This window comes from Castanea sativa, chromosome 5 (genome assembly GCF_040712315.1).
Source record: "Castanea sativa cultivar Marrone di Chiusa Pesio chromosome 5, ASM4071231v1".
In the NCBI taxonomy this organism is placed as follows: domain Eukaryota; kingdom Viridiplantae; phylum Streptophyta; class Magnoliopsida; order Fagales; family Fagaceae; genus Castanea; species Castanea sativa.
Window position 1 is genome coordinate 7,751,355 of NC_134017.1, and position 26,735 is coordinate 7,778,089.

At 38.2% G+C, this 26,735-nt stretch overlaps 1 long non-coding RNA gene across 3 annotated transcripts; it reads right to left on the reverse strand.

Annotated features, from left to right (window-relative positions):
* Positions 1–5,296: 5,296 nt before the first annotated feature.
* LOC142633440 (uncharacterized) lies at positions 5,297–26,515 on the reverse strand. 3 transcript variants are annotated; one of them, XR_012843912.1, is made up of 8 exons: positions 26,306–26,515; positions 10,226–10,328; positions 6,800–6,868; positions 6,531–6,637; positions 6,299–6,395; positions 6,108–6,206; positions 5,694–5,771; positions 5,297–5,615 (listed from the first exon to the last, which is right to left on the reverse strand). It is a non-coding gene; the product is annotated as an uncharacterized LOC142633440 (long non-coding RNA). The 3 variants fall into 3 exon arrangements; XR_012843911.1 differs by lacking the exon at positions 6,800–6,868; XR_012843913.1 differs by lacking the exon at positions 6,800–6,868 and having other exon boundaries at positions 6,108–6,209.
* Positions 26,516–26,735: the final 220 nt, after the last annotated feature.

Genomic DNA, 26,735 nt, shown 5'->3' on the forward strand with positions numbered 1-26,735 from the left:
CTTCTTCTTTTTTTGGTTCAGTGACTTTTATTTGCCAATGGACATCTCACAGTTTACTTGTAAGGTATTTTTTAAAAAATAATTAAAAAATACTCTAATAATGATTAAGCCTGTAAGGTGTTTGATAAAATTGTTTGAAGAAAGGCTTTTTCCCATGAGCATAGTGTATATATATAGCTTTGTTCTAACCTTCCGCACGTTTAGCAAAAGAGTAATGCCCATGGTTGATTAAAATCTCATTTATGTGCTTTCCAATTCTTCATTTATGCAAGTGTTACTGTTTAGTGGCCTTACTAACATGATTGCACCCTTAAAGAAAGACACGATTGCAGTATAATTACCATTTCGGGGTAGATACAGTGGAACCCCATGTGTTCAATAACCAACCTTAACATTCCCATGTATGTGATTCCATGGAATCTAGCATTACGCAAATGAAACACCACCTAATTGGTAAGTGGTGATGGATTGAGCATAACCAACTAACCAAGTCATCCAAAGAACAAATGGTTTCAAACGATCTATTGTAGGTAGCTTTTTTTCTATATCACTTTTTATGACGTATAAGATGTATACAAAGACTTACTATTTAATGGAATCTACACTTTATAAATGTAATAATATATAAAACACATTAAATTAATACAATGCAATTATCTCCTCTCAAATCTACATTTATATATGTAAAGTTAAAACATAGCATTTATTATTGCTATGCTCTTATTGCAATTTGCCACATGCCACTTTTCCTAATAAATTAATCAAAGTGGAATAAGACCCATAGTATTACAATTGGTGGAGCATAAAATTGAATATTCATAGTGAAACAAAGGACTATTAGTTTTTATATAAACCACAGATTTTCTTTATTAGTATCAATGTTATCAACTTTCTGACTTGTTTCTAAAAATTTAAAAAAAAAAAACTTTTTGACTTCTTTTGCCTTAACCCCCACTCCAATCCTGGGGTGGGAGATGAGTTGTTAACCACTACACATTTTCTATCATGTGGCATAATTTCCATGTAAAATCATATGTCAAATGTCCAACTTCTAGATGCCGTGTTCTTTTTATTATATTTTTTCAAAAACAATCATTGATGAGCCAAATAAAGTTGGCTCCCACTAGTAATATTGAAAACTTTGTCTACCTAATAGTTGATTCCTTTTTTCACCTTCTTTTGCCTTGAACTTTTATTTATTTAACTTTGAACTAAAGGAAGTGGAGGAAGATTTAAAGAAAACTTATTATTGTTATATAATGATAATTTTTCTGCTAGTGATATCATTGCAACGAAGGAATGGTGACTCCACACAAACTGGCAAATGGAATAATGGTTAAATGGACACCATTTTAAAAGATGGTCACCACCACGCACCCTTAGCATGAAGGTCACTCCATAAATATAAGTGCTTGTGGGGTGTTTTTTCAAAATATGGGATCATTATTCCCTACATTCTCTTCTTCCAGTTGAGTTCATATTCGATACAATAATTAAGCAATATACTTGTTAGGTCAAGAATACACATTCAGAAATTCATGTGGAGGACATTTGTCCAGAACCTAAGGTTCGTGATGGTGAAAAATCTTATGCGTATGCACGTGTGCTCTTAATGGCATAATTCTTTTAGTGATAGTAAACCAAACCCTGCTAGATCAATATTTGCCAAAGACAAGTGATGAGATGTGCTAGGTTTATTGGACAAAATAAAAGTTCCATGTTCCACTTTTATCCTTCGTTTATTGCAAATTACTACACGCCACGTTTTCTAATAAAATAATCAAAGTGGAAAGAAATAAGACCCATAGTATATTACATTTGTGGTGCATAAAATTGAATACTCATAGTGGAACAAATGACTATCATTTCACTTAACGATAATTTTTCACATAAACCGCATAGATTTTCTTCATCAATATCAATGTTATCAACTTTCTAGCTTCTTTTTCTTTAACTCCCACCCCATCCTGGGGTGAGAGGTGACTTTTCAACCATTACACATTTTCTACCGTGTAACATAATTTTCATGTAAGACCATATGTCAAATATCCAACTTCTAGATGCCGTGTTCTTTCTATTATATTTTTTAAACAATAATCATTAATGAGCCAAATAAAGTTGAATCCCACTAGTAATATTGAAAACTTTGTCTGCATAATAGTTGATTTTTTTTTTTCACCTTCTTTTGCCTTGAAATTTTATTTATTTACACTAACCTAAACTAAAGGAAGTGGAGGTAGATTTACTTGATATTGTTGTAATTGTGAAACAAAATATTATTGTGGTTATTGTTGATACCCATTTTCGTGACACATTTTGTATAAGCCTGATTCAACCAAGCCCGACTTCCTTGTGGGCTCAATTAATGTATTATATTATTTTTTTTTTAAGTATAGCCCAATCCCATATGATTTATTGGGAAAATTGAGGAAGTGTGGCTACCAAGTGGGTAAGGGATAATAGTAGCACCTCAGGTTCATCGACGAGGTTTTATACCCAAAATTTCCACCCCAAAAGAGTTTTTATTCTTTGGCTATTTGTAACCCAAAGTTTCTGCCCTAAACCATTTTTTCCTTTAAAATATAGTTGACTCTTATTCGCCAACTCCAGCTGCTAGCCCTTACTTAGGTGAGTATTCCAATAATCTAAAATGGCTGACGAAAGGCAGCCAATTAAAGCAAACCCCATTTATTTCCCAAATCATGTTAAATGCATGCAAGCTATTCCCTAAACAAAAGCAACCCAAGCCAAGACATCAAATTAGTATCATGGTGGATAAAAGTCTCTACTACTACCAAAAAACCAGTCATTAGCAACACCCCAAACTCAATACAAAACTCTTTCTTCAGCTTAAATGAACGAACCACGTTTTACCCACGTAGCTGAAACTTTAGAGCAAAAACCCATTCAATCAACCAACATTCTCACAATTCCGAAGCTTAGGAATGGAAATATGGGTACAGGAGAACCTTCCCTCTCTTCCTCACAACTTCTTTCAATTTCCTCTTCTCGCTGACTATGGGTCAAAATTTCAGACCTGTTGTGTTTCTATGCATTTTTCAGCATTTTTGTTATTAGCATTTTGATTTCTCTCTTGTTAAAGCACCATTAGCCTTTGTTTATTATACATTTGAAATTTTGGGCTTGATTCTCCACAAATAATCACTTTTAAATAACTAAAGGGAAGATTTAGGTCATTCTCGCATTTTTTGCCCTTGTCGCAAAAACGTCCCCGACAATTATATGATGATAATTTTTCTAGATGTTGATGATATCAATACAACGAAGGATAGTTGACTCCACACAAACTGGTAAAGGAAAAAATGGTTAAATCTTAAATGGCAAACCGTTCAAAAGATAGTCCAAACAAAGTGACAATAAAAATGAGTGTACACCTCATAAACATGAAAGGAGACATTCAATGGTCAAATTTAAGAATGGTTTCCTTTTTGGATAAGCTTGGGATTGGTTTTAGAATTGATGGGTGGTTGATTTGGGTTCAAATTTTGTGATCTATGTGTCGCATTGGCTGTGAAATGTTATCCACTTTGGGGTTTTGATCAGTGTTGGATCTTGTAGCAGTTGTTGGGAGACTATAGGATTCATTCTGGGAATGATTGGGGTTTGATTTATATCCAAATTGTGTGATTTATGTGTAATAGCTGTTGTGATTAGATGGAGGGGATCACATTTTTGTGTTATAATTATTTGACTATGAAATTTTAGCCATTTTTGGGGTTTTGATCAATGTAGGATGTCGTGGCAGCTATAGGAGAGTTTAGGATTGGTTTTGGAAATGATGGGTGGTTGATTTGGGTTCAGAATGTGTGAACTGTGTGGATTAGTCATAGTAATTTAGGTGGTGGGGATCAGATTGGCTGTGTTAGGCTTATTTGACTATGAAACGTTATCCAGTTTAAGGTTTTGATCAATTTAGGATCTTGTGGCAGTTGGTAGGAGGCTTTAATTGGACATGATGGGGGTTGTTTTAGCTCCAAATGATGAGAATCATATTGGTTGTGTTAGTCAATATTCGGCAATGTTTGTGACGAAAACTCAACCAAGAGTTAAGTTTATGGACCTATGATATGTTTGCTATTTTGGGCTTTGATTAATGTAGCATTTTATGGGACTTATTAGATTTTAGGTTTGGTTTTGCAAATGATTGGCTGTTGATTTAAATCCCAATGTGTGATCTATATTCATTAGTAGTAGTAATTAAATGGTGGTCCCAATGTGTGATCCATGTTCAGTAGTAGCAGTTTTTTTTTTTTTTTTTTTTTTTTTTTTTTTTTAGAGTTTCAAACCTGTAGCGTCCATTCTTGATGATAACTCTTTATCATCAGACCAAAACACCAATCAGTTTTTTGTATAGGTGAAGATTGAACCCCCGATCTCTTATACAACCATCAAAGACTTTACCAGTTGAGCTAACTGGAATCCATAGTAGTAGTAGTTATTAAATTGCTGTGTTAGGGATTATTTAATGAAAATTGATAGGGTTGGAATCTAAGCATTGACTCCTTTTTATTAATATTGGTGAGATAAACAGCCAACAAGTTCTGAATTCAAGACCATACTACCAAAAAAAAAAAAAATGGGTTATAGCTATAGCTCCTAAAAACATGGCTATAAGTCAATTCAGTCTATAACAGCCACATTTTGAAAATGCAGCTATGGGTTTTTATTTATTTGTTTGAATTTTCTATAGCCACGTTTTTAAAACGCGACTATAGATCCTCAGCCTACAGCCTCATTTTGAAAACGCAGCTATAGAATTTTTTAATAGGTTTTACAAATGCGACTATAAAATCATCAACCTTTCAATATTTACCCTTTCAAAGAAGGCATTCCATTGTTTATTTTCACAAAAAAAAAAAAAAAAAACTACTACTCATAATACTTAAACTAACTCTTCAACAACAATAACAGGTTTATCACAATCAACTTGCAATACTAGTAGAGAATCAAATTATTTTCCGTTTACAGAATTACCAATACCGCAAGTCACATATTCTAGTGGTCTATTTCTTTTCTTGGCCTTCACAGTTCTCCAATGTTCATGCAGTCCACACCCACCTTGTATTCCTTTCCACCAATAGTCCACACCCACCTTTTATTCCTTTCCCCACGCACATGCAATTTTTTTTTTTTTTAAACCTTCCAAGTGGTGGTGACTACACTGACTGTCAATCTCAACATTCCTTTCTTTTGATATTATTCATTGATTTTCAGGGCCTTAACATTACCAAGCAAACACTAACTCTAAATTTATTTAGAAAACAAAATAGAATAAGCACTAACCCATACACAATAAGTATAAGCACAGTATGAATGATGAGATACAAGGGGGTTTCCTAACAATCCAGTGTTCTATTTCATAATATATTTTTTTTTTTGATAAATAACGCAATTCATTGAAAAGAAAAAAAAAACACAACATATACAGGACTTATACTAGAGACCATCAATCATGGTGTAGAGTACAATGATCAATGAAATCTAAAAGAGAAGAAAAAGAATAAAAACCCAAAGAAGGCAGCCAAGCAAAAAGAACGACAATAATAATCTAATTACATCACAAAATCAGCAACAAACAACTCTGTCGAACTAAACTGCAATAAAAAAACATTTTTCTTTAAGATAGACCGCAAGGTAATGAAGAGAAGATACGAAAATATATAGCACATTACCTGGACTCCACTCAATGGCTCGTTTCTGACGAACATATTCCATAAGTGGTGTAATGATATGAGCTTCTTTTGCAGCACCTAGAAATAAGTATGGAGAAACTAATAAATCTATAGGAAAAAATATGTCTCTTAAACACAAATAATTAATAAGTTGTGTCCACTTTTCGTTATGACACTCCACAACATTTGGACACAACCTTATGCGGCACCAGGGTGGCACCAAAATAGGAAACTCAAATCATTACATACAATAGGCCCCACGGTGGCCCAAAAATTAATAAATAAAGGGAGCTTGGGTGCAACAAAGTTATAATTTTGGGCCAAAATTATACACGACTATATTCCGATATGAGATTATCTAACTAATATATATACACACACACACATTCAAAGTCATTAAAAATAATTACAAACCAGCTTGCTCTGATTCTTTTCACTCCAACTGTATTTCTGCACTAGGTAGATGCTCAGCCGGCCTTGCAATAATTTTGAGGAACCCTAGATAATCAGGATCTACTTTTTCATAAAAGAAAAAGGTAGGTATTAATAACAAAATCTAGTACAATGGTATTCTAAGTAAATGTGAATGCAAACTGAAAAAATACATTTATATATGGTCCCAATCACAACCATCCTTTTTAGTAGTTGACTTTGGAGCCTTCTGTGAAGGAGCATATTCAACTTAAACCTTATACTAAGCACCTGAGATTCATACAATGATATTAACTTAATTAATTCATACAATGATATTCACTGAATCAAACCACTTCAACAACATAAAACACATCTGTTTGTAAACTTGTAATGTAAAGAATAAGGCATGTCATTATTAGTTACCCTTCTCATTAACAAAGACATGTCCAACAAAAAACTCTGCAAAGTCGAAAACATCTTCCAGTTTCTTGAAGTCTATGTAGGCTCGAGAATATCTCTGATTCTTCAGGCTGCAAATTTGTTTAACAAAAATTCTTCAAGTTAGAAAAACCATCAACCCATGAATAAGTGCCTAAAAATAGAAGAAAATAAAAGAATATAAACAATTAAGCCATTATGTTATAGTGAGCTCAGAAAAGTGGGCAGGTTTCGAAAAGGAAAGTAGTTCATACCACACTTGGTTGTTCTCATCTAACTCAATGGAAAAACGTTCTTCCCCAACCGGCAATCCACAAAATTTCCTTGACACATATTAGTGTCAGCAAGGGTTCATCAAATTCAAGCAGGTTTAACAGAAAGAAAAAAAAAAAAATAAATAATAATAATAATAGAAGTGTTAAACAAGGTGAAAAATCACATGTGAAACAACATCATATAAATTATAACAATTTGTTTCACAATCCCCATTGTTTGTAGTCTAGGTCGTCCCAGACTACATGTGGAACTCGCAAAAGTAGGAGGCAAAATGGCCAGCCATTATAGTTATATTTGCATATATCTAAAGAGGCCAAAGACTGCAATGCAGCCAGCAAGGTTAGAACTAAGTAAGATTTCATCTTCTTCCAAGTAAGTTTTATAATTAACTAAGTTGATTTTTTTTAATAGTAATTTTCTGTCTTACTGGCAACAATCATATCTAGCAAGTAGCAACAAAAGGATGCCCCATGTTGGTAAATAAAAAATGGTTAACCCAAGTTCAATTAGTTGTCAAAATTTCCCAGTATAGTTGTTATTCAGCGTTGTGGGTCAAGAAGAAAAGCTGTCCATGTAGTTTTTATGTTTGGATTCTTTGGAATAGTTTTTGGAGTAGTTTTTAGAAGTATAATTTATAGGAATCTTTTTAAAAATGAAATATTATGTTAATGGAAAGTTACATGTTGCATTTATACAAACCTTAATGAATGAAGTTTCCTTTCATAAACTGTTTAGGGGAAGTGTCATTTTAGAAAACCACAAGGAGGTTGGTGTTAGAGTCTACTCAACTACGGGCCAACTATAGGGATGTAAAAATGTGAAAAGTAATTATTTTTACCAACATATTTTAGAAGAGATTTCAAATTAAACCTTATAATATAAAATTAAAAACAGAATTTTATGAACTATTATAAATTAGAGATAAACTTCCTGAAGACCATAAAAAGGGAAGAACTTGAAATCAAATAATTCAGTACTAATGCTTGGTTGTTGTATGGACTATAGAGTCCTTTAGGAAAGAATCACTTTAGGAGTACCATTTGCTTGGCTTTCACTTTTTATCTGTACAATAGGTGTATAATATATATATATATATATATATATATATATATATATATATATATTTGTTATGACCTTATTTTCACACATTCTAAGCTCTGAAGTTGAGAATCTGATGTTTACTACTGTATAAGTTTACTACTGTATAAAGAAACTTTTACAAGCAGCCTGGATAAGGTAGACCTTCATTTCAAGAAGGTAAGCTTATATATATATATATATATATATATATATATATATATATATGCTTTTTTAGTTCTTTTACATGGACTACTTTCTAATGTGTTTTAACTATTAGAGTAGGCAGGATATTGGCAAGCGAAAGGTACTTGGACAAGCGGTTCAGTTTCAGTTGACTTTCATAAAATCCAGCTTTACTAGGGAAGTGGTTATGGAGGTTTGGAATTGAGGAGACAAGACTTTGGAGAAGGGTTATAGCCCTCAAGTTTGGGGAAGAATGGGGGGGATGGAAGTCCAAGCTAGGTAGAGGGGAGCATGGTGTGGCTTGTGAAGAAGTATCCGCATGGGATGGGAGGATTTTAGCAAGAATACTCGCTTTGAGGTAGGGGTGGGGGATAGAGTGAAGCTTTAGACTGATCAATTGTGTGGGGAGTCTCCATTTCAACTATCTTTTCCGAGCATGTATGGGATTGCATTCAATAAAGAGGCATCGGTGGCCTCTTTTCTTGAACGGTTGGGGATTGAGGAGCGGAGAAGCTGGAATGTTCATTTTATTTGGAGACCAAATGATTGGGAAATGGGTGGGGTGAATGATTTTCTCCGTACCTTGGGTTCTAATCTTCCTCCTACAGAGAATGGAAATCGTATGCGATGGAAGTTGACAAAGAATAGAGACTTTGATATTCGTTCATTTTACAATAAGATAAGAAGCCCCTAGCCCATTATTTTCCCTTGGAAAGGTGTTTGGAAGGTTAAGGCACCTCGGCGTGTTTCCTTCTTTGTGTGGACTGCAATATGGGATAGGATCCTTACAGGGGATAATTTGAGGGGTAGAGGATTAGATTTTGTCGATTGGTGTATCATGTGCCGCAGTAATGAGGAGACGGCGGATTATTTGTTACTACATTGTGAAAAGGCTTCTCGACTATGGAGTTTGTTATTTAGATCCTTTGGGTTTTCTTGAGTCTTGCCTAGATCAGTTGCGGATACTCTATTCAGTTGGTGGAATTGGCCTGGAAAGCATTTGTCTAGCATTTGGAATTTAGCTCCTTTATGCTTGATGTGGTGTCTCTGGAGGGAGTACAATAAGAGGACGTTCGAGGACATGGAAAGTTCGGATGACCAGCTATTGGCCTCTTTTAGTGGCACTCTATTTGATTGGTCTAGGGCTTGGGGACTCACCTCTAGTGATTCTCTCCCCATGTTTCTTAGCTATCTTCTGTGTACTTAGTTTCTTTTCCTTTCCTTTCCTTTTTACTCTTTCTTTTCCCTATGTATTTTTCTCTCTGCCTTATGTTTATCAGCATAAGGTAGTGTTCTTGAATATATATCTTTTTTACCTATCAAAAAAAAAAGTCACAATCTTTTGTGATCTAGCTAATGTAAACGTGAAATTTTGTAGCTAAATGGTGCAGACTTATATAATTAATTTGATGCCCAGCAAAAAAAAAAAAAAAAAAAAAGGAAACAAAGAACAATAAGAGGGAGAGACATTCGTTGGTTGACTGTTAGATATATGGAAGAAATATCTGATCAAGCAATCAGCACATGGTTGATAACATTATGTGATTATTTGGTTTTCATTTTCTTGAACCTTCGGATTAAGTTTCCAGCTTATGGTTTAAAAGCAACTGTCATATTCGTGATCTAGTTTCCAGATTAAGTTTCTCAGGCTTTTATGCCATGCAAATAAACTTTATCCGGTGTCCTTAGTTATGTCATATCTTGTATTCCTAATGTTATAGAGCATCTTCTTCATCCTTGAGTGTTCACTTGATAATTAGATAAATTAGCCATCATATCTATCAGAGCCTTTTCTGTTTCTCCATAGAAATAATTCACAATTTCCACTACCATCTGAAACCTAACTGATAGAAGGAACATACAACGGAAACAAAAGCTGCAAACTAGGGGATAAAGTCATTTTTAATTTGGAAATCCACATCATTCTGACTTCACTGAAGATAATCATCAAGTAAGATGCCACAAAATGAGGAAAAAAGGCAGGTGCACACATTGATAATCCTTTGTCCCCATAACCTTCTTAATCCTTTATAGGTAAATCTAGTTACAAAAGTTTATGAAGACTTTGTAAAACAACTAAAAACAAAGCTATCAGTAGAAATAGAAAGCAAACATAGGCAACAGGCTTGATCAGGACATACCTAGGGCAAATGTGACACAAGTCGTCGAGGATAATTCTTTTTGTTCTCGTAAAATATATGTCAACAGCGAAGCAGTACCACCACCAAGTGAATGCCCAACAATCTGAAAATGACAAAATGAAAAACTAAGGCAAAAAAAATTATATATATGAAAGCATATATTGCTTGAACTAATTCAGTACAGTAATTTAAATTTCAAAACTGACTGGATGATAACATAGCATGGTAGAGAGTAACAAAGAATTAGAGGTTTATATCTTAGGGAAAGGATCCTCTCCCATCTAGCTAAAAATTGGAAGGAATTGGAGGATATAAATGGAGTGGATCTTATCCCTATATGTTACAGAGAAGATCTAGCAAAGCAAAGTACCTGCAAATATCATATCCTAGCAAAGCAATGTAGTTTGTATCAGAGTGTTAAATTTATCTCATGTATTGAAATTCAATGCCCCTGTTCGTAATTTGTAATTATGGTCCTCCTGTTGATTACGATTAATTGTTGCTACTTGTTCCAATTGTTAAACTCCATATTTCCCATTTGCTATCAACTTGAACAAGAGCATTTCTAGTTGAATCTGTAGCTCACAAACTAAACTTGAGCCTTTTCTTGAGATTTCCTTGTGACTTGAGATTTGCAATTCTACAGTCTTTCATCTCATATTAAGGAGATTAATTTTATATAAAGAACAGAATTTCTGAGGATCTAGTCTTTTGCTTCAGGCTCAAGGTGAAGTTGTCACTGGCACCAATGTCTTTTTCTTGATATGTAATAACAAACTTTATTGGTAATAAAAGTACAATGAATTTACGATCGTAAACTCACAGCACTGAAAAGAATACAAACCAATCAAAAAGAAATACTAACAGAATTAAGTAATTCAAACAAAGAATGACAATGCGTAAATCCCCAAATACGGGACCACTCAAACAAAGTCCTAAGTAGCAAAGACTTCACACAGTCTACAAGTCTCTCAATTTTCTCAAAAGTTTGGGCATTGCGCTCCTTCCAAATTAACCACATAAGACATGCTGAAACCATATTCCACACTTTTGAAGTGTGACGCCCCAACCAATTCCACCATGCAGAGAGAAGAGAAACAACATTCTTCGGCATCACCCACTTAACCCCAAACAAACGAAGGACTTCACTCCACAAGGTATGAGCATACTTACAATGGATCAATAAGTGATCCATAGTTTCCTCTTCACATCGACAAAGGCAGCACCAATTAACAAGAGGTAAATTCTTCTTAACGAGGTTGTCTATAGTAAGAATCTCACCCTTAGCAGCTGTCCATAAGAAGAAAGTCACCCTGTTAGGTACCTTAACACACCAAATCCTCTTCCAAGGAAAAGACACCAACGGGGCTGCTAGCAATGAAAAATAGAAAGAGCACACATCAAAAACACCACTACAATTAAATTGTCATATCATGGTATCATCACCCCCTCTAGGTAACTTGGATGAGATATGCGCAAAAAAATCATAAAAGATCCCTGTCTCCCAATCTTGAAAAGCATGACGGAAGCGTAAGTTCTAGCTTCTACCACCCCCATCCATAGCAAACTCAACCATATCAAAAATTGTAGCTTCCTTATCCACAGCAATAGCAAACATTGCCAGATATAAATCTTTCAAGGCAGTAGGGCTACTCTAAGGGTCATACCAGAATCTGATACGAAAATCCTCACCCGCCGCATACAACACATGACCAAAGAAGCTCTCAGCCCACTTCCTAATGTTCTTCCACATACCACATCCATGCGTTCCTCTAACAACTCTAGTACACCATCCCCCACTGGCCTCCCCATATTTGGAAGCTATAACTTGCCTCCATAAACTTGTGACCTCATTCCCAAATCGCCATAGCCACTTCCCAAGAAAAGCTTGGTAAACAGCTCAATCTTCCGAATCCCCAAGCCTCCACTGGCCACACAACTTTCTCCCAAGCAACAAGTGAGAATTTAAAAACATCATTAGATCTCCCCCAAAAGAAATTCCTCTGAATCCTCTCTAATCTATCCGCCACATGTTGTGGAATAGTGAACAAAGATAAAAAATAAGTAGAGAGACTTGATAAGGTACTCTTCAATAAAGTAAGTCTACCCCCTTTTGACAAATATAACTGCTTCCAACCTGCAAGCTTTTTTTCCATCTGTTCAATGATAGGGTTCCATATTGAGGAATCCTTATAATGTGCCCCCAAATGCATACCCAAATAAGACATGGGTAAACATACTACCTTACAACATAAAATACAAGATAAGGCATCCAAATTCCCAACCTCACCAACCGGCACAATCTCACTCTTACTAACATTTACTTTCAATCTTGTGATAGCTTCAAAGAAAATTAGAACCATATGAATATGTAGTAATTGTTCCTTGGATGCATCACAAAAGAGAATAGTATCATCAACAAACAAAAGGTGAGAGATATGCAAACCTCCACTTGTATTGAGACTTGCTTGGAATCCACTGAGAAAGCCTCCATCTTTTGTCCTTTTCAACAACCTACTCAACACCTCCATTACCAACAAGAATAGGAGTGGAGATAAATGATCCCCTTGGCGAAGACCACGAGAGTTGCCAAAGAAGCCAGCTGGAGACCCATTAATAAGCACTGAACAACGGGCGGTAGAAATACACATCTTCATCCATCTCCCCCACTTCTCCCCAAAACTCATCCTCTCCATAAGGTAAAATAAGTCACTCCAACTCACATGATCATAAGCCTTCTCAATATCCAATTTAATATTCACACCCCAAATACCACTCTTCAATCTAATGTCCAAGCATTCATTTGCGATAAGAACAGAGTCAAGAATCTGTCTTCTTCCTGTAGGGAGTTTCCACGAATTCCTAAACCTGTGAGAACAAAGAATATAGAGAAAAACACACGCCAAAGAAAAAGTACTCACACGCACAAGACAATATTTACGTGGTTTGGTAATTTGCCTCCCAACTGTTTGGCAAAGAAGCTAGAACGATCAGTGCACAGATCTCATCATCAAAATCAATTTCTACAGACGACAATTGATTTGTGATAGTGTAGAATTCATTCAGATGTTGTGCTACTGATGCGTTCTCTGCCATCTTCAGATTGAACAGTTTCTTCATCAAATGCACCTTATTGTTTACTGATGGCTTTTCATACATACCAGACAAAGCCTTCATCAGATCTACTGTAGTCTTCTCCTTTACAACATTGTGTGCAACAAACCTAGACAACATTAACCTGATACCCCCAACAAAAGAATTCTGGGAGTTGGAAATAAGTTTATCCAAAACACAACGTAGTCTATGTGCCAAGACCTTTGAAAGTAGCTTGTACAAACTACCCACAAGGCTGATAAGGCAAAAATCTCTAATATTGACTACACTAAGCTTCTTGGATATCAAACACAAAAAGGTGGCATTGAGAGATTTTTCAAAGATACATTCTTTGTGGAAGTCTGCAAAAAAAGCCAAGATCTCCTTCTCAAGAACACACCAGCAATTTTGAAATAAAGCCATATTAAAGTCATCTGGACCGGGAGCCTTATCACCCTTAGCCTCCCGTAGGGCTGCAATGATCTCTTTCTCAATCTCCCTTTCTAAAGTAAGCCTCTCGATTTCATCCAGATTTGCAAACTCTAAACCATCAATAGTGGGCCTCCAAGATTCAGTCTCCTACTACAAAGACTTATAAAATCCACCACTTGATCCTGAATTGCAAACTCATCCTCATACAAAATGCCCTCAACCTCCACAGCTCTCATAGTATTTGTACGTCTATGAGAATTAGCAAGCCTATGAAAAAACCCAATATTATTATCCCCTTCTTTTAAGTACAAAGCCTTCGATTTCTGCCTCCAAGAAATCTCCTCCAAAGAAGCTAAATACTCAATATCAGCCTTTATCTCAGCTCTTCTTGCACTATCTGCAGGTGAAAAAGATTGCATCCCTTCTCTCAAATCTAAGTCCAAAAGCTCAGACAGCAAGCATTTTTTCCTAAAAGACACATCCCCAAATAGATGTTTATTTTAATGTTTCAAATCTCCCTTAAGAGCCTTTAATTTGCAAGCTAGAACATAACTAGGAGACCCACAAAATGGTATTCGTTCCACCAACCTCACACTAGATCCACAAATCCCTCCACCTTAAGCCACATATTCTCAAATTTGAAAGAAGTCTTTACCCTCAACATTCCACCTGCCTCCACTAGAAGAGGACAGTGGTCCAAAATCACTTGAGGAAGAGGCCTTTGAGTTATATCCAAAAAGTGATCCTCCCAATCAGCGGATACCAACACTCTATCAATTCTAGACATAGAAGGGTTCACTGAGTCATGGAACCATGTATACTCGCCCCCCACCAAAGGTATATCAACCAAAAAATTCCTCTCAATAAAGTTTGAGAATTGAAAATGGCTGGACTAAAAGAAGTGCAACCAAGACGCTCTACTCTATGATGCACGGACACGGACACGGACACAGACACGGACACGGATACGGCGATACGGTAATTAAATAATTAATTAAATTTTATATTTAGGCATATTTTTTAATATTTTTAGACATAAAATACGTTTATATCTAGAATTTAAATTATGTACAAACTACAAATAAGTAAACTAACACCCAAAGAAGTACAATAATACACATAAAATGTTTAGAGTACAAACCAAAGTTTAAATAGGCTACATTCAATATCAAACAAAAAACATGAAAGGAAATAAGCGGGACACACAAAAACAAAAATCACAAAAACAAGCTTTAGTAAAATCACCTACAATATTTAACTTTAATAAATAAATAAAACTATAACAGGACACACAAAAACAAAAATCACTAAATTCATAATTAACATTATAATTTATAAGGCAAGGTTGAGTAAAGAAGAAAAAAAAAAAAAATATATATATATATATATATACACACACACAGTAAAGTATAACACAGTGAGTGGGATTAAAAAAAAAAAAGCTTTGGGTGTTATAAATATAACACACCACAATACACCAAACCAAAGGTCCTAAGCAGTCAACAAATAAAAGAAAGAAAAAAGAAAAAAGAAAAAAAGAAATCGCGAAACAGAAAGAGAGGAGAAGAAGCTCGAACTTGTCCACGCCAAGAGAGAGAGAGATCGGAAGGAACAAAGGGAGAGAGGGAGCTCGCCGATCGGCTCGATGTAGCTCCAGCGAGGGACAGAAGGCAGCGGGCAGAGGGAAATCAAAGGTTGGGCTGTGTGGGTTTCTAATATTTCACTTCTCACTTATGGGCTGTGTGGGTTTTTGTTTTTTTTTTTTTTTCCATTGCTGGCGTGTCCACCGCGTTGGCGCTGTGTCGGCGCCACGTCGGTGCCGTGTCGGAGAAGCGAAAAAAAAAAAAAAAAAAAAAAAAAAAAAAAAAAAAAAAAAAAAAAAAAAAAAAAAAAAAAAAAAAAAAAAGAAAAGAAAAAAGACACTGCTCAGACACCGGTGTCCGGCGAGTCTTACCGGTACGTTGGCAAAAATGCCGTGTCGGTGCAACCTAGGCTCTACTAGATATCTGATGATATTAAAATCACCAAAAACATGCCAAACTGCAATCCACCTACTTCTCACACTATCAAGTTAAGTCCACAAAGCATCCCTAAGACCATCAGCATTCGGACCATACACCCCTGTACATATCCAAGCAAAACCGTTTGCCACACCCTCTTACAAAATAGAAACAGAAAAGCACCCAACTAGACAATCCATTTTTTTATATACCCTCGTGTCCCATGCCAAAATAACCCCCCTGCTGTATGAATGGCATCCAAAGCTACCCAATCAACAAAAGGGCTACTCCAAAGACTTTTCACAACAGCAGAATTGACAGAATCCAATTTAGTTTCTTGGAAACACACTATATCACACTTCCACTCCTTGAGTAAATTCTTCACCATATCTCTCTTTTGAGGATTGTTTAATCATCTCACATTCCAAGATAAGATTTTCAAATTCATGGACAACGAACTGAACCCACCCCACAAAAATTCTCAATCCCTCTGGTTTGTCGACCAGATTGCCCCTCATAGTTGACTGAAGAAACTAAATTCCTCAATTCCATCATACCTTTTTTTAGTTGAAGAGGTATTGTGGCAAAGACTACCTGCCGTAGCTTGATTTTCCCACACTTTCTCAAGCTTTTGAAAGAAGGCAATGCACTGCTACTCACACGAATCAATAGGAAATCCCACAAATTTACTAAAGCCTTTAATCTTTCTCTTCACCCACACTGAAGGTTCCAGATCCTCCCCCACAAGAAAATCATCCAGTGTAGCCTCTGATACTATTTCCAAACCCCCATGAGGATCCCACTTAGCCAAAGGTACACAATCCAAAGCATTCCTACCCTCCTCATCCTTACCAGACCTCGTGGGGTTGACCCAATCCAACAACAAAAGTTCATCTTCCTAAGAATTAAAACCCAGCTCAGAAAGAGGAGAGAAACAATTTTTACCCAGCAGCTTGTGGTGGCGGATCATATCAGAGAATTCAAAAACCGAAAGAGATGGGGAAGCAATGGGCTCAGCGTTGACAAACTACCCATTAGAGTTTAGAACAGCCCCGGAGTTTGGGAAGTCCTCCGCTGGACTATCGGCGACAAGCACAGTGTCACCCAAACAACTCACCTCAGCCCCGCTTGATTTAGGGCCTACCGAAAGACCACCGACAGCCCCAACCTCATCACCATACCCATCAGACCTTGGAAGGACTCCACCCGTCTCACCGGAACCTGGAAACACCATCAGAAGCTTCTCGGCTAAGCCATGGGGGTCCGGTCCTTCACTACACTAGGATCCCGCCGAAGAATCGCGAGTCAAAATCTCATCGACACACCCATCGACCCTTGGGAGGTCCTCACCCAACTAGTCGGTGCTCGGTGACAGCTTCAGAACCTTCTCAGTTGAGGCATGTGACCCCGACCCTTCGCCCACCTCCCATGAACTTCTTTCAGTCAACCTTTCCAGATTTTTAATAAACTCATTTTGGGCTTTAGTTGGTTTAGCCCGCTAAGCTTGATCAAATATTACTGGGCCCAACTTAGCTCCTATTGGTTTGACAAAAGTACTCCAGCGGACCTTACATTGTGTATTCCCATCAAAAGCAGCAGTAATTTTTAAGGAGAAGTGGGCCTGGATCCATTTGGCAGAAGGGCCACGTAAGGGGCGACTATTTATGGGATGCTTATTTGAATTTTGAAGAAAGTCAAATCCCCCCAAAACTCTCCTTCTGATTTAAATTCCCATGAATATTTGGAAACTGATTCTCCAGACATAACTCCCTTCCTAATTTCACGTCTCCATTAAGATTTTTCCAAACTTGATTCCTTGAATTTCCGGTGGATTTTTCTAGCCCACCACCGCCAGCAACCGCCTCCTTCCCCAGCCTAGAAGCTGATTTTCCCAAAAAGAATTCACGTAGCTTCATTTCTAGGAAAGCCCAACCGCCCTTGTTCCTCCCTTCCGGGACACACAAACAACCACGTCTTGCCCCATTATGATACTCAAAGATTTCAACAAAAAGACCACTCTTGTTCAACCTACTAGAAAACTCCAAGATTTTATATTGCTCATGAAACCGTTTGAAAAAGTGTTTCTTGCTGAAGTCCCACCAGCACAGCTCTACCAAACAAGCAATGGTCCAATCCAACCCCGATCTACCAACCCGGATAGAGCCATGATGCCTACCCCTTTTTTCAGTAATGGCATAAGCATCCATACGTCCCCCATCAAAAGCCAAGAGAAATGACTTTGAATCAATACGAAAAGAAAAAGAGTGTTTCACCTCTGGTACCCCTGGTTTGGCTGAAAAAGGCTTGGGAGTGGGTTTTGGCGAGTGCTGTGTAGGCTTGGGATTTAAGGGTAAGGAGGTCTAGGTTTGGGTATAATGAGGAATGTACTGACTGAACTGAATTGGCCAATAGAAGGGTTGTGTGAGAGGGCAAGGATATGGGGGAAGGACTTGTTGTGGAGTAGGGAAAAAATTTTGGGAGGCAAGGGGTAGAATTGGATATGTCACCAGTGGAGGCTGGGTTGGCAGGGAAGGAGAGAGATGGTAGTGGTTGTGGTGGAGGGAAGGGGTAAGGTGGAGGGGGATAGTTGGCGGAGGGAGGGGGGAGGGGGTGAGTCATTTATTAATTACTAATTGAACAACACCATAAAGTAGGATAGAAATACAAAGGAAAAAAAAAATCATAACCTGACCACCAAGACAAGAGAAGAAGAAAACCTACTGGCACCAATGTCTAGTAGTACTAGTTCTTGAATCAACACCTGAAGTTGTTGATTTTAATTTCAATTTATCCAGCTTATTAAGATATAAAATTTACATCTAATCAATAATTTCTTATGTATTTGGTCTGGGAGATGAGTGTGGTTATCATACCTTCCTTTGATTGAGCTCTGATTGAGCTCATTATATCGATGCATTTGGATGGATTGCTTTTCTGTGACTTCTATGAGTTCACTATTGCTGTGACATTATTTAAAGCATATTGGGAAACATGTCTTCTATACTAGACGGTTCTTTTCTCCCCCCACCCCCCTCCCAATCCTCCTTTCTTAATCTTTGGATCTTCTCTAATTTCTGCTATTGTCCCCTTAGAAATATTTCTTTAACTAAGTCAGATCACTTACCTTGTGTTTGGATGAAGTAATTGATATTTACAAGGAAAATCTAAAATGAATGGATTTATAATCTCATCATTTAAAATCCCATCAATTATTAATTCCACTGTTTTGTCTTATTAAAAAACATAATAATTTCCATTGTTTGGATTTAAGTTGGAAATTCCATTTATCTAAATCCACACAAAAATTGACAAAACATCCATAGTTGATTAGAAACTCATCCCATCTACCATCAAGCTAATTAGACTTTAAAAATCATTTTTTAAAATTTTCAAATCAAGCTTAATCTTTAGAATGATTAAATCTTAAAGCATTCCACACAAATATATACTAAAGCAATATATCCACACCGATAGGACCATTGTCTATAAAAGGAGGATACAGTACCATTAAGTATATAAAAGAAGTAATGTGACAATACAATTCAAGGTCTCCAAATTGCCTGGTAAAACTTGACGGAGTAGGAGCTATGGTGGGTTTGTCCTGCCTTAAGTTCTTGAATCTAGAAACTACTTTGCTGCTGGGGTATTCAGTCTTATTTAGAACGACTCACTCTCTCCCTCTCTCTAAAACTCTTATCTTTAAACCTCCTTTTCACCCATGTAATCAATTTCTAAATTGAAGAGATGGGTCAACAAGCTCACTGCATTTGTTATATCTGTGGTGGAAATAGATGCAATTGGACAAACGAGTGAACAACAACCTGAGAAAGAACTTGAGATGTACTCAAGCTGACCCATGATAGGGTCAAAGTTGATCTTGTTGTTTAGATGTATTGGGGTGAAATCTGATCTATGAGGAATTTTTTGCTGATGCATTGGACATTTTAGCATTGGTAGAGAGGGGAGAGGTTAGGGGGATAGGGCCAGAGACTATTGGTGGCAACAGAGATTGTAGAGGAGGTGAATGTGGGCAAGGGCGGATGAGAGCATGCCAGATAGGTTGAGGTCAGATTTTTCAACGGTAGTTGATATTTGATAAGCCTTATTTACAGAACTTTGTAAATAATAGTGATATTTTGAACCTCATGGTAGGTGCTTTAAATAATAGTGAAGAATGGTTTTATTCGTCATTCTAACTACGCTGTGGCAGGCTATTAGAGAGGGATTAACCGCACAAGGTAAGCTTCAGGGAAGGGGTAGTGGGGTACTGTCTTTTTTTTTTTTTTATAAGTAAGAATGATATATATACGAAGGTTACTCTATGCCTGAAAAACACATAGCAACCCAGAAATACAAGAAAAAGAAAACAAAGAGAAACAAGAGAGAAAACCAAACAACAAAGAAATTACAATAGGAGAAGGGAACAAAGAAAAGAGGGGAGGGGAGGGAATCACTAGACGTGAGTCCCCACGCCCGAGACCAATCAAATAGAGTTCCACAAAAAGAAGCAAGTAACTGATCACTAGAGCTATCCAAGTCCTCAAAAGTCCTCCGGTTCCGCTCCTCCGAAATACACCAAAGGATGCACAACGGGACTAAATTCCAGATCTGAGACGAATGCTTCCCCAGCCAATTCCACCATCCAAAAAGCAAGTCTGGAATCGAACTAGGCATAACCCAAGCCAAGCCAAAAGTTATAAAAACAAAACTCCATAACCGATAGGCCACCTCACAATGAAGAAGAAGGTGATCTACCATCTCTCCACAATGACGGCACATAATGCACCAATCCACAAAAACCAATCTCCTCAATCTCAGATTGTCTCCCGTTAGGATCTTATTCCAAGCTACACACCAAACAAAAAAAGAAACTCGCCTAAGGGCCTTTACTCTCCAAATAGCTTTCCAAGGAAAGATAGTTGAAGGAGAATTTCTTAATTTGTTATAGTACAACCGGATGTCAAAAGCCCCATTAGGCTTCAATTTCCAACTCATCCGGTCTCCAAAATCCATAGGAGGGATTATAGCACCCAACATACGAAGAAACTGCAACCCTTCATCCATCTCCCAATCATTAAAAAATCTACTAAACCGAACATTCCAAAATCTTCTATCCTCCGCCCCCTGCCTATGCAAAGAAGCTTCAACAGAAGCCTCCTTATCAATGGCAATGCCATACAGCCTAGGAAAAGCCAATTGAAAAGGTTGATCCCCATACCACCCATCCTGCCAAAACCTCACCCTATTCCCCAACCCAACCACAAACTGACAATTTTTGCTGAAATCCTCCCAACCCATACGGATGCTTCTCCACAAACCACACCCATGAGCTCCCCTACCCAGCTTTGAGGTCCATCCACCCCAATCTTCCCCATATTTTGAAGCTACTACCCGCCTCCATAAACGACCCTCTTCCTTACCAAACCACCACAACCATTTTCCCAACAAAGCCTTATTAAAGGTAGTAAGTTTCCTTATCCCTAAGCCACCATTGGCTATAGGCGCACAAACTTTGTCCCATCCTACCAAATGAATCTTGCTATCTCCTCACAGGAAATCCCTTTGCATCTTTTCAATTTTATTAGCCACATGAGTAGGAATTGAGAACAACGATCGAAAGTAAGTCGGAAGACTAGAAAGCGTACTCTTGAGTAACATCAAACGACCCCCCTTAGACAAGTACAACTTCTTCCATCCAGATAATTTCCGGTTAATATTTTCCAAAATTGTATTCCAGATTGAAGGGGAGTTGTGAGGAGCCCCCAGCGGCATGCCAAGATACAACATAGGTAAAGATCCAACTCTGCAGCCCAATATATCCGCCAGAGCATGCACATCACCAACCTCCCCTATAGGAACCATTTCGCTCTTATGCACATTGACCTTCAAACCTGTTACCGCCTGAAAACTAAGGAGCAACAACCGAATATGAAGAATTTGCTCTACATCTGCATCACAAAAGAGGATAGTATCATCTGCAAATAATAGATGTGAAACACGTTCCCCACCATCCCTCCTACCCTCAAAATTAAAACCTCGAATCAAGCCAGCTCCCTCCATTCTTCTCAACATCCTACTAAGCACTTCCATCAAGATCAAAAACAGCATAGGAGATAGCGGATCTCCTTGTCTTAAACCCCTTGAGCTGCCAAAGAAATCAGCTGGGGACCCATTAATCAAAACAGAGAACTGAATTGTAGATACACAAGAACGGATCCACTTACACCACTTCACTTCAAAACCCATCCTATTTAGAAGATACAACAAAGCCTCCCAATTCACATGATCGTAGGCTTTCTCCATATCGAGCTTACAAATGACTCCAGGAACCCTACTCTTCCCACGACTATCCACACACTCATTCGCAATGAGAACCGAGTCAAGGATTTGTCTCCCACCCACAAAGCTATTCTGATTCTCAGAAATCAATTGATCTAAAACCACTCTCAAGCAATTAGCCAAGACCTTAGCCAGGATTTTATACACACTCCCCACCAAACTAATAGGACGAAAATCTCTAATATTGGAAGCATCATTCCTTTTAGGAATTAAAGCAATAAAAGTCGCATTAAGGGATTTTTCAAACTTGCAATGATGGAAAAACTCTTCAAAGACCGCTAGGACATCTTTCTCCACTACCTTCCAGCAATGATGATAGAACGCCTTAGTGAACCCATCCGGACCTGGAGCTTTGTCCCCTTCCAGATCCCCAACAACTTAAAGAATCTCCTCTCTCTCAAACTTGCTTTCAAGCCAAACCCTTTCCCTGTTCTCAATGCGATCAAACTCCAAACCCTCCACAAAAGGCCTCCACTCCTCAGTCTCCTTGTACAAATTTTTATAAAATTGTACAACTTGAAAAGTTATCTCAGAGGCCTCTTCAAAGACCACCCCATCCACCTCCAAGGTCCTTAGATGATTAGAACATCTATGGGAGTTAGCCATTTTGTGAAAAAACTTGGTGTTATTATCCCCTTCCTTGACACATAACATCCTAAACTTTTGTCTCCAAGAAATTTCTTCTAAGGAAAGAAGATGCTCCACTTGGGATCTCAAACCAACCCTATGAACTATCTCCCCATCAGAGAGACCTAAATCCCCCTCCTTAGCGTCTAGGGTTATCAACTCCTCCAGTAATTGCTTCTTTTGACGCACTACATTACCAAACTCTCGGCGATTCCATTGCACAATGTCCTCTTTTAGAGCCTTTAATTTTTTCGCAAGCACAAAACTAGGAGTACCTACAAAGGAATGTCGATTCCACCAGGTTTGAACTCTATCCACAAATCCCTCCGACTTCAACCACATATTTTCAAATCTGAATGGACTCTTCCCCCTTGCCATTCCCCCTGCCTCCAAGAGAATTGGACTGTGATCTGAGACCGTAGGGGGTAAGATCCTTTGAGTAACATCTGGGAAATGATCCTCCCAATCAGGAGTGACCAAAGCTCTATCAATCTTAGACATCATTGGTTGATCAGAACCATTGGACCAAGTAAAGCTACCTCCTTCCAAAGGCAAATCAACCAAATTGAGATTCTCAACAAATTCAGAAAATTTTTCCATAGCCGTGGACAAACGAGTCTCTCCCCTACGCTCGCTAGGAAAGCGAACTATATTAAAGTCCCCAAAGCAACACCATGGAATCCTCCAACACTGCTGAACTCCCACTAGCTCATCCCACATGAGACCCCTCTCAACATTCTCATTTGGGCCATAAACGCCAGAGCAAGCCCAAATAAACCCATCCCCCACCCCTTTTCACTTTACCGACACTGAGAATAAACCAACCATAATCTCCACCTTATCCAAAACCCTTTTGTCCCACATAAGCAAAATACCACCAGCAGTCTGATCAGCCTCCAAGACAGCACAGTCCACATATGGGCAACCCCACAAACTACAAACCAGCTATCTATTCATACTAGCTATCTTTGTCTCTTGTAAACAAACAACATCACACTTCTAATCCCGCAACAAGTTCTTCACCACAAGACGTTTCCGAGGGTCATTGAAACCTCTAACATTCCACGAAATCATTTTTATCTTCATAAAAACTAAAATATCCCCAACTACAAACACCATCACGAGACCACCCTCTATCTTCTGTCATAATTCACCGAAGAAAACAAGTTTTGCAGCTCTCTGCAACCCTTATTTTTGGACTTAACCACCTTATTGCTGCCCATTACTTTCCTGTGTAACACATTGGCTACCTCCATCTCTGATTCAAGCCTCTGTAAGAGAGCAATGCACAATTTCTCATGTCGAGTCATAGATAAACCAACCAATTTACTAAAGCCAGGAATTTTGTGTTTCACCCACCCAGAAATATCTATGTTAGTTTCAATACTAAAAACCTCATCAACGTCCTCCAACTCTGCCAAGGTTGTTGAACCACTCAGATCAAAGATTTGCAGAGGAAAGGCAACCTCACCCACAACAGCTGCTTCCTCCACAATCATAACCTTCCCTGGAAGGCAAATTTCCTTACCATAAAAAGAATTAACCTCTTGACCCACTACCCCCAAGCCCCTTGGTCCAGCTCGCACCAACTCCAGAAAGAGGTCAGGGAGAAAAGGTCCTAACGACCGTGGCACAAAATTGAGATTCACTAACCTCGTACCTTCAAAAAACAACCCCCTCGAGTGTGAAGTGGAACCGAAAAAGTAATTCCGACCACAGCTCAGCCTGAAAACCATCGCCGGAGGGGACTAGGCACACTCCGCCACCCCTACCGGTGGCGCGCGACGCCGATGAGGCGAACCCACCAGATCCCCGATGCGCCGCGTCGCCAGTAACAGCAAAGCAGGGCTCGTCGGAGACTCTTGAGACACCGAGAGGCACAGGCCACCCTTATCGGCCTGAGCCCGTACCTTCGGAGACCACACACGACCTCTGGCCACCTACGATGGCGTCTCAAAACACGTCGGCCTCACCCCTAGACATTCCCCAGTCTTCTCGTGATTATCGGCTGAGGGTAAGGGCTCAACCCACTTATCAGAACACTCCCCAGGCTCAAAGGATAATGGGCTTGTGAGCTGTGGGCCTAAACAATTCTCACTAACTGTCATTTGGGCTACCATCTTGTTTGGGCCCAAACCCAGACCCAACTTACCCTGAGGCAACTCCTTACCAGCCCGTGAAACCCATCTGTGCTTCTGATCTCTCCCTTTCTTCCTATCCCAGGAAACCCGCCTCCTCCCCATCACATCAACCTCCACGATAAGACTTCTCCCTGTCCAGCATGGTCTCCTTACATCACTCCTTTTCCTATTGTCATAGGCTTTTGCATTCAAACTGAAACTTGGGAAGTGTATCCTACTTTCTACCACTGACTTCTCATTAATGCACTTCTCCTCCTATCACCTCCTCCCACCACCATCTTATCAGACTTACCTACCGGAAAAACTCCCACCTTAGCACCTGTGAAAATCCGGTTTCCCTCCATCTTCTCCCCTCCTAAATGCATCTTCATCCCCTTGGCAATGGAACCTACCTGCTTTGGCTGCTTTCTATCCTCTACTCTTCCATGAATGCCTTGCACAGCTTCAGCAAAAGTTCTAGGGTGTTGAGTCTCCAGATATTGCCTATGCACCTGAGGAATAAGAGTTGGAAGACCCGTTCCACCCACTGCATATTGGGAGGGGTACAACACCTCTCTTAGTTCAAGGCCAAAAGCCCTCCAACCATATCTCTCTTTGCCTTCAGGGATAATGATCGACCTCCTACACCCGCCAACTTTTAGTTCAATCAGAAGTAAAAACTGACCAAAGGAGTTGGTGCTACGCTGGAGAGTATAAGCAGTGTCACCGTCCCTGAATGTAAAGAACTGTTGAGAGCTTGTCCCAACAACAGTGTGTTCAATATTCTTCATCAGCCATAGTGCTGCATTCTTACCCTTGAAGACTGATCTCATAGAATATTTGCCCCTCTCATAAATCTGTAACAAGAAATAACGCCCCCCTTCCTCTACAACTAATTGAAAAAACTTGGATTCGATGACGAAATTGTGAAAACCCCCCATAAATCTACCTTACTGAAGTACTCCAAAGAAAAAAAATTTAGTCAGTTTGATTCATGTATCACACGAGTTCCATGAAACTAATCACAGATAATAGCAATCTGCAACTTATTCTTCTCTACCCAACAATCATACAATCATAAGATGCTTGGTAACACGAGATTCCTTCATAGGTTGAACTAGAAAAGATAATATTGAATGTAATATTCACGGAAATACAAGCAGAAACATGAAAAAATAAAAATGAAATTTTTAATAGGAAAACATCAAGAAATTAATTTATGCTTTTTATCCCTTTATTATCCATCCAAAAAGAAAAGATTAAGATCTACCACAAGATGCCATTTTATTCTATTTTATTTTTTGAAAAGTAAGAAAAAACAGTATAAATAAAGCTTCTTCATGCAAAGGAGGACAAAGAAGTCAAAAAGTATGCCGTTTTAATTTGTTTGACAGAAAGAAAAGTTATCAGCAGAATTAGCACAATTAAATAGTGATTTATAATATCAAATTATAACTAACAGCCCATACCTTAACTTTGTAGTCAGGATATTTATCAAGAGCTTTGAGCAGAAAAAGGAGCGCTAAGCTTTGCAATCCAACGAGCAGCAGCAACCATTACCATTCCACAATGAGCATATGCTAAAACTAAATTGCTTATTCCACGATCATGTAAAACTGAGTGGTGAAAAGGGACCACCGCTCCAGTTGCTGCTGTTAGTGTATCTTTAATGCTATGAGTACCACGAATCAATAGAAGGAACCATTTTGAGTCTTTATCTCATATAAATGCGAAAGCAGGCTTCAAAAGCTGCAATCATTGTTATGGTAATTAAAACAATACTCAATTATAATTTTAATTTAAAAACGAAACACATAAGCAAACTAGCAATACATGCTTGATCGCGTATATCATGATTAGTAAGAAGACAAAAGGTTCAACAACCACAATAGGAGAAAG